This window comes from Delphinus delphis, chromosome 11 (assembly GCF_949987515.2).
Source record: "Delphinus delphis chromosome 11, mDelDel1.2, whole genome shotgun sequence".
Lineage (NCBI taxonomy): Eukaryota > Metazoa > Chordata > Mammalia > Artiodactyla > Delphinidae > Delphinus > Delphinus delphis.
This window is the reverse complement of record NC_082693.1, coordinates 19,159,557-19,168,611: the sequence shown is the minus strand read 5'-3', so window position 1 is coordinate 19,168,611 and position 9,055 is coordinate 19,159,557. Positions and strand designations below refer to the sequence as shown.

At 36.2% G+C, this 9,055-nt stretch overlaps 1 non-coding gene across 1 annotated transcript; it reads right to left on the bottom strand.

Annotated features, from left to right (window-relative positions):
• Positions 1-7,343: 7,343 nt before the first annotated feature.
• LOC132434669 (U6 spliceosomal RNA) lies at positions 7,344-7,450 on the bottom strand. The gene has a single exon (XR_009521385.1). It is a non-coding gene; the product is annotated as a U6 spliceosomal RNA (small nuclear RNA).
• Between the last annotated feature and the right edge of the window lie 1,605 nt (positions 7,451-9,055).

Here is a 9,055-nt window from a genome sequence, read left to right as displayed (position 1 = left end):
TGTAACAGGCCATGTCTGCATGTTGTAATCTCTAGGTAGCCAGGAAAAGGAAAGTATAAATAACAAGAAATAGTTAGATAACTAACTGGAATGTATAACTAACAAATTAATAGATGGAAATAATGATTACAAGTTTTCTGTTAATTAATACAAAGGGAGAGGAAATAATATATAGAGATGGACCATAAATATAGCTTAAAAATAATAAGGTGGTAGACAAAAACCTAATAATGTAGGGAATTATATTAAATGTAAATAGCCTATTTGCACCAAGTAAGAAAAAGAACATCTGATATTGAATAATGCTAGAAAAAAATATACTCTCAGAATTTCAGAGTACTGAGGGAAATTAGAGAAACTAGAGAGACTCAAAGGGAACTGGAGATATTGGAAGCCTTAAAGGTACTTCGAGGGACTAATGTGTATCAATAGTCATAAATGATCACTTCCTTAATATGTGCTAGGATTCACAGATAAGTAGGCTCACATTCATCCAAAAGTAGCAGGTCTCAATCCAATACCCCAAAATAATAATTTTGTTAGGGGTCTTATCTGTCTAACTTATGGTCAATTATTTAAATGATTTTTATTTGGTACTTATATTGTATTAATGATTCTTTTTTAAATGCTTAATGTTACCAAATGTCAATATCAGGTAAGTATAGTTTTCACATGTCATTTCTGTATGTGTGTATATATATTTATTATATACTACATACAACTTGTAATAAATATGTTTATAAGTATATATTATCATTTATAATAAAGTATAGCTTATTAATATTATGAACCAATATACTATGAAAATATTATATATATTAATCTATATGTTATATATTATATAGACTATATTAAATATACAGACAAAACCTCATTCTATTGCACTTCCTTTTACTGCACTTTGCAGATATAGCTTTTTTTTTTTTTTTTTTTTTTACAAATTTAAGGCTTGTGGTAACCCTGCATTGAGCAAGTCTATAGGTATCATTTTTCTAAGAGCATTTGCACACTTCATGTTTTTGTGCCACATTTTGGTAATTCTTATAATATTTCAAACCCTCCTCCAGCAAAAAGATTAGGACTCGTGGAAGGCTCAGATGATGGTTAGCATTTTTTAACTATAAAATATTTTTAAATTAAGGTATGTACTTCTTTTAGATATAATGCTATTGCTCACTTAATAGACTATAGTATAGTATAAAATAACTTCAGTATGGACTGGGACTCATTTTATTCAGTATTCATGTAACTCATTTTATTGAGATATTTGCTTTGTTGTGGTGGCCTGGAACTAAACCTGCAATATCTTTAAGGTTTGCCTGTATATTAGAATATGTAATATATATATATAAATATAAATAGAGAAATAAAATCTTTTTACAATATATTGGTTCATAATAATAATAAACTATCCTTTTAATATTACCTGTTCTCTCTTTTTTATAACAGCTTTAAAGAGATGTAATTTATAGACCATAAAATCCACCCCTTTAAAATATACAGTTCAGTGGTTTTTTACTATAGTCACAGAGTTGTGTAAACAATACCACTAATTTTTGAACATGATCATCCCACCAAAAATGAACTTTATACCCATCATCAGAATCTTTTTCTTTTCAGAGAAAACCTCTGAAAGTTTTAGTATAACCACATCACAAAAAATGATTTACTTTTTATTGACATGGTCACTTGTGATTTTAAAATACGTAGAGTATGATAAAACACACAGAATACCTTATGATTTAGGGGAATTCCCAAGAATCCACAGGAACTCTGATTTTTTTTCTCAAATCCTGAAGATTCGTGTCTGTCAGGAATCCATCCTATCCTTAAGTAAAGAGAGGGAGCAGAGCTTCCAGTTGACCTGTGATGAACAGACAGCAGCATGAGTAAGGGGAAAACTTTCTGTTGAGCCATTAAGATTTATGGTTGCTTGTTATGCAACTTAACTAAGTCCTCCTGATCACTGTGGTCATAAACCACAGTTTATGGTGTATGGTTTTTATAAACCGTAAAAACAATAGCTCAACTAACAAAAATGAAGGGAGGAGAAGAAGTGGGAGGGAATTTTCGCAAACTGAGAAAGGAAGAAATAGAATTTGTTTAAAGATGAAATTGTAGTTGAAAATAATGCCACCAGTTCTTAAGTTTTTCCTCATTATTTTAAAATAACTATCAGTTATTGGTTTTTCACAGTAAGCAGCAGAAACAAACTCTATTAAAGCTTAAGGAAAAGAAAAGATAATAGAGTAGATCAAAAATCCAAGAGAAAAAAAGAACTGGAATCAGAAGGCCAGTAATTGGAAAAGCTTTGGGGAACTAGATAGCTAGAATTAATGAACAATTTCCTGGGAGCACCACACTCATTGAATCAGCTTTCAATATTTCCTATTTCAGCATTACTCCACTCAAGATTCAAATATCTGGGAAAATGTAATGATTTTTGTCTGCAAAATAAGCATTTATCTCTTAGCCAAGATTTGTCAGGGCATCTTGATTGACGGTCCTAACCAGAGTGTATGCATTGGGGCTAGATTGTTCTCCAATTTACAATGCCAACAAAAGGGGGGACTTAAAGAGTAGAAGTTTATGGCTATAGCAGGAAACGCTTTTATAAGCAAATGCCTCATATACAAAATTCTTCTCTGTTCAGCAAAACTTTCAGTTTCACTTCAATGAATTTTCTTGAAGAAATTAAATAATTTTAAGGAAAATTTTTATGTGTTGTAAGGTCTCATTTTAAAAACGTATTTAGGACTTCCCTGGTGGCCTGCAGGGAACATGGGTTCGAGCCCTGGTCCGGGAAGATCACACATGCCGCGGAGCAGCTAAGCCTGTGTGCCCCAACTACTGAGCCTGTGCTCTAGACCCTGCGAGCCACAACTACTGAGCCCACGTGCTGCAACTACTGAAGCCTGTGCGCCTAGAACCCATGCTCTGCAACAAGAGAAGCCACGGCAATGAGAAGCCCGCGCACCACAACAAAGCGTAACCCCCGCTCGCAGCAACTAGGGAAAGCCCGCGCGCAGCAACGTAGATCCAACGCAGCCAATAAATGAATAAATAAATAAATAAAATAAAAACAAAACAAAACAAAAACGTATTTATAGTGAGGAATCTGACAAATACTCTCAGTGGGTGATTGGAATCAATACCAACAGTGATAAATCATGCTGGTAGTATGTATCTTAGTGTGATGTGATGAAAATAACACTTTACATCTATGGTCATTCTCCCCAAAACCCATAACCCTAGTTTAATCATGAAAAAAACAGGCAAATCCCAATAAAGGGACATGCTACAAAATACCTGATCAGAATTTCTCAAAACTGTCAAGGTCATTTAAAACACAGAAAGTCTGAGAAACTCTCAGAGCCAAGAGGAATCTAGGGAGACATGACATCTAAAATGTGGTATCCTGGATGGGGTCCTGGAACAGAAAAAGGACATTAGGAAAAAAACTAAGGGAATGTGAACAAAGTTAATGGACTATTTTTCTGTAAATATAAAAATGTTCTAAACATTAAAACATTTTTAAAACAAGACATTTCAATCACTATTATTTATCTATACTTATCCACTGACGATGTCTGAATGGATAAGTGTAGATGCTGCTCCTCTATGCTGAATCTCAAATCATTACTTTTAGTTTATATTCTTCCTTGACCTACACACACACACACACACACACACACAAATATATGTATTATATATTCATGCATGCATGTGTGTATACATTGCCTGACAAATGTCTTGATCTGGACATCTTTCAGATTTCAACATATTTCTTGTAAGAAATACTCAGTTGATAATGCTATGACAGTGTGCTGTAGGAGCATACTTTCAATGTCATATAACAATTTATTTAATAAATGATTACAGGGTGGTTATTACATGGCACAGTTGTAGATACTGTAGACTTATATGTGAAGAAGACACGCACATGCCCTGTTGTCAAGGAGTTTATAATCTCCTGAGGGAAGCAGACGTTAGCAAATATTCACACTATGATCTTTGAAATAAACCAAAATTTGTTCCCAACTGTGTTTTACACTTACCTTTATTGTAGCATCTATCACACTTTCTCACTTATGGAGTCATGTATTTATCATTTCAACCACATTGTGCGCATAATATATCTTCAATAAAAGTTTGTGGAAACATCTGATTCCTTTTTTGTTCATCTCATTTGTTGAATAATTAAATGCAGGAGAGGACTGCACTCATAGCTGTCGTGTTTATGACACTGAGGGCTAAATGGTCAAGTAAAAAGCGTACAGTGGGTTTTGATTCTTTTCCAGGGTTGCACTAACTTTTGGCACAATTTTGACTCACTGTGTCTAAGTAGCTGCTTAGTAAAAGCTGTGGTGACAACCATCCCAGATTGCCAAGGACTCTCCTCCTCTTAGCTTTGAACGTCTCACATCCTTGAAAAATCCCAGTCCAGGACAAACCTGAGTGGTGGGTCACTGTTGAAAATTGTAGAGCATATTTACATCTTTCTCATCAAAAATAACTATCAGAATACAGTGATTCAGTGGATTTGAACAGCTCTCATCATTTATGATGTGCATCTCATTGTGGACCTCTCCTTGATAACCCTCACAGCAGCCCTGTGATGAAAGTAAGCACAGATTATTAAGATGTGGAACTGGATTCCAAACCCAGGGTTGTCCAGAGCTGAGATTAAGTTCTTGGCCATGATGTTCAAATGCAATGAAATAGCAAGTCATGATGTTACTGAGTTTTTCCCAACGCTCAGGAATTTCCAAGTCTACCCCAAGTCAACTACACTTATTAAGTACTCCCCCCGCTAAAAAAAATTAGCCTGTGTAAACTCTGCAGATCTGCCTTGAGAAATTAGTTTTCTCAGAACAAATATGTGTGAAAATTCTTCAGTCTAGTTGTACTGAAATTTAATCAATTTGGAGAAAAACTGACCGTTGCACCCTTGGGAGGATTGTTTGTTTGTTTGTGTAGCTTACAGTTAGCCTGCCTCTGTGGAATGATTCTGGCTGGAGTCGCTTTCTCCAAGCATCTGAGTTAAACATTTATAGTCCCTCAGATTCCATGGGCTTGGGTGAGCTTTTCCAGACAGGTTAGCGATTTCGAGTTTGGCAAGCACTTGGGCTTTTCAGTCTGTTTTGAGTGAAAATCAATTTACACTCTTCGCAAACATGTGACAGCATAAATCAGACAATTGAGTTCACCCTTAAAACACAATAGGGGCTTGTTTCATTTTGATGAGGAGATGGACAAAACACTTTCCGTGAGTTTCAAACATATCCCTTGTCATAGCATGGCAATTTGACAAGCATACTGTTCCACCATCCTTAATTCAACAGATGATAAAAACAGAAGTGAGAGAGGTTAGATTATCTGTCAAGGGCAGCACACAGGAAGGCAGGAATTGAGTCAGGTTCAGAATTCACAGGTTCTAAATACACTGACCATTCTGGGCTGTTTAATGCCTCCTTGGAGCACCCCTAATATTTGATGCAGAGATCTGGCAGCACCCATTGTTCTAACTAACCTATTCAGAAAGTCTTCCCATTCAGATGTCATTTAATTAAAGATGGTCTAAAGAAAGTGGAGCTTTCAATCAAAACTCCAAAACAGTTGGTTGCTATAAAACTAATTTAAAATGGCATAAAGTGGAAAATAAAAGAGCTGGTTACAATTACACTACTTAGGCTTCGAACGGCAAGTAATTCTAGTGATTAGGAAACTATTGATGTAATGTGGTTTTAAAAAAAAAAAAAAACATAGAGCAAAATGGAGTTGAAATTGGGATTGGATCATTTTTCCCATCTGTCCTGGGAACACTGATAGTAGACCTAAGAGCATATTCTGCTGTAGAAAACTAACAATCACTAAAAATATAATTTTTTGTACTCTCCGATGTTACCAGCAAGTTCTGTATATGTCATCCTTTTGCTAAATATCTACATTCTGAAACATTCACCTATTAGCTTCTCAATGCTTTGGAAAGAAATTATTTTATCCTGACTTTCTTTTCTCAGTTTCTTAGCTAGGTTTTATCAAAGTAGACCTTGTGTTTTTCACAACAGGAGACTAAATTTCTCGTAGATTTTAATGATTTACCTCACCTCCAAACATCTGGAAAATCCTGTAAATTTGGGGGGGGGATTTTTTTTCTTTCTATTTTTGTTTGTGTTTCAACCTGTCAGAATGCTCAGTATGAAGGACTGTGAGGTGAGCTTCTGTTTTGGGAAAACTACTTAAAATTTGAGCTAGACCAGAGAGCAACTTTGCCTGGAAACAGGGTCTTCAGCTAAGTGTGGACACTTAACATATTTTAACTGTGATACTGAATCACTGTGACCATCTTCTCCAAAATGAAAATCATTGACTGAACGAGGCTTATTCTAATGTTCAGGGCTACCACAGTGACGGACTGGTACTGACTACCCTACCTGACATACCGTTTTGAGAAACTGTGGCTGAACTCATGTTACAGAAAAATCAGTCAGTATGTGGCAGATATGTTGTGGTGAACCCTAGTAATTTAGTAGAAATCAAAGATATGTATGTACTTATTTTTAATTTTTAAAATTTTGTTATACAAGTTTTAAAGGTTACTTTCCACTTACAGTTATTACAAAATATTCGCTGTATTCCCTGTGCTGTACAACACATCCCTGAGCCTATCTTACACCCAGTAGTTTATACCTCCCCCTCCCCCTCCCCTATACAGCTCCTCCCTCTCCCCCCACCCCTCCCCCCAACCACTAGTTTGTTCTCTATAGCTGTGAGTTTGCTTGTTTTTTGTTCTATTTAGTAGTTTGTCATATTTTTTTAGATTCCACATATAAGTGATACCATACAGTATTTGCCTTTCTCTGTCTGACTTATTTCACTTAGCGTAATGCCTTCCAAGTCCATCCATGTTGCTGCAAATGGCAAAATTTTGTTGTTTTTTTCTTGCTGAGTAGTATCCCGTTATAAATATATATCTCTCTCTCACATCCTCTTTATCCATTCATCTGTTGATGGGCACTTAGGTTGCTTCCTTACTCTGGCAATTGTAAATAATGCTTCTATGATCATTGGGGTGTATGCCTCTCTCTGAATTAGTGTTTTTGGTTTTTCTGGATATATACCTTGGAGTGGAATTGCTCAGTCCTATGGTAGCATTTTAGATTGATATTGGGAGCCTGATGACAGATGAAACTTCATAAAGTATAATGGCATTTAGTTTAGAACAATGATTTACTTTAGCAACTCAGACCCATTCAGACCCGGGTCTATTTGTATATTCATCTCCATCACCACACCCCGATTTTTTTTTTTAACACCTTTATTGGAGTATAATTGCTTTAAAAAATATGGAACGCTTCACGAATTTGCATATCATCTTTGCACAGGGGCCATGCTAATCTTCTCTGTATCGTTCCAATTTTAGTATCTGTGCTGCCGAAGCAAGCACCACACCCTGATTCTAAACAGCAGAGTCACTGAGACATACTGGGAGGCACTCCAAAGCATCCAAGTGCTTTTTACATTTAATCGAATGATAAAGCTTGAATGAGATGGTTTGGAACATTTTAAAGTCTCTCCACATGTTTTCTAAACCTGAGGTCCCATGGAGTGTTTCCCAGATATAGCGGTCATGAGTGAAGTTTAAGTCAGCCCCGAAACTTTTGAAAACCATTTCTATATTTTAAGGTAGCTTTCTGCATTATGATTCTCTCTTCTCCAAGTTCCAGGCCAGGACTTCACCTCCCTGTCTCCTTTGCAGGTGAGACACAGCCATGCAATCTAGGTCCCAACAATCAGATGGAACAAGATGATGACTTCCCTGCAGCAGAGAGCACCCTGTAGTGAGGAAAGAGACCTTCCTCATTTTGCTGACCTGTGTCAAGGAATGTGGCACAGGGGCATTGAGCTATCAGATGTAGCAGGGACAGAGGTCCTAGAAGTAGCTTTCCAAGTTTCTATGCTCATCTTCCCAGGGAAGGGGTACACTGTGAATGTGGAAGTGGTATTATGCCTGCAAGCGTTCCAGTGGCATATTTGGATTTTTTCCTGATGGTGTAGCTTCTGAGTCTAATTTATTGGACCTTATGCAGATTAATGAACTCCAGAGTATGACAAATTTGTTTAGTGCTCAAACTAGCTGGAGTAGACTCTGTTGTTTGCGATTAAGAACCCTTACCAAGGCAGAAATTGGGATCAGAAGTGATTGTAAGCAATAGACCTTCAAGGAAATAGGAATCTATTTACTGTTGGGTCTGATTCGTTTTGCAAACAAAAAAACAAGAATAATCCACTTGTTATTAGTGAATGGAGCTTTGGCAGCCCACAGTGAAAAGTGGCAAAACAGTTGAGAAAATTATTACTATAGTCACCTGGAATTATGTGTCTGTGGAAGGAAAAATACCTTACCCTAAAACCTTATCAAGGCCATGAAGAACACTAAGGCTGCAGAGTGGAAAGAGTCTTTAAACTGCACTAGAGAATAGAAGGAAAGAGAATGACTATCTCAGACTACTAAATTCCAGCCTCAGGATGTGATCAGACCAAGGGAATGCTCCAAAAAAATCCTTCAACTAATCCATTAGGAAAAGGCTATCTTCTGACATTGGGTTTCTCTTGATATCATAAAGATGCTGATCACTAATGATATCATAACTAAACTAATTGATGTTCATGATACCTTTCTCTCTAAGCTACAACTTTGCAGCAGGAATTATTTTTAAGATACATTTCTGCCTCAGTCTAACAAAAGAACTAATTAAGTTCACAAAATTAGACTTTGCTTCAAGCTTGTGGTTTTCTTTCCTTTTTCTTTGAAGCCTAGTTTCACATTATTCCAATAGTCAGAATGTAGACTGCATTGCATAGTTATTTCTTCATGGACATAAAACTTAATAATGTGACAAGAGAAGAAATCTTTTAATTAAATATGTGTCTGCTTTGGTAAGTGCTAAGTGGTCAAGCTGTCTCCTTTTTAAGGAAATACTGATGTGACCTGTTAGTCTCCATGGACAATATGGACCAAACATTGACTTTTCTTCCAAACAGCTACTTT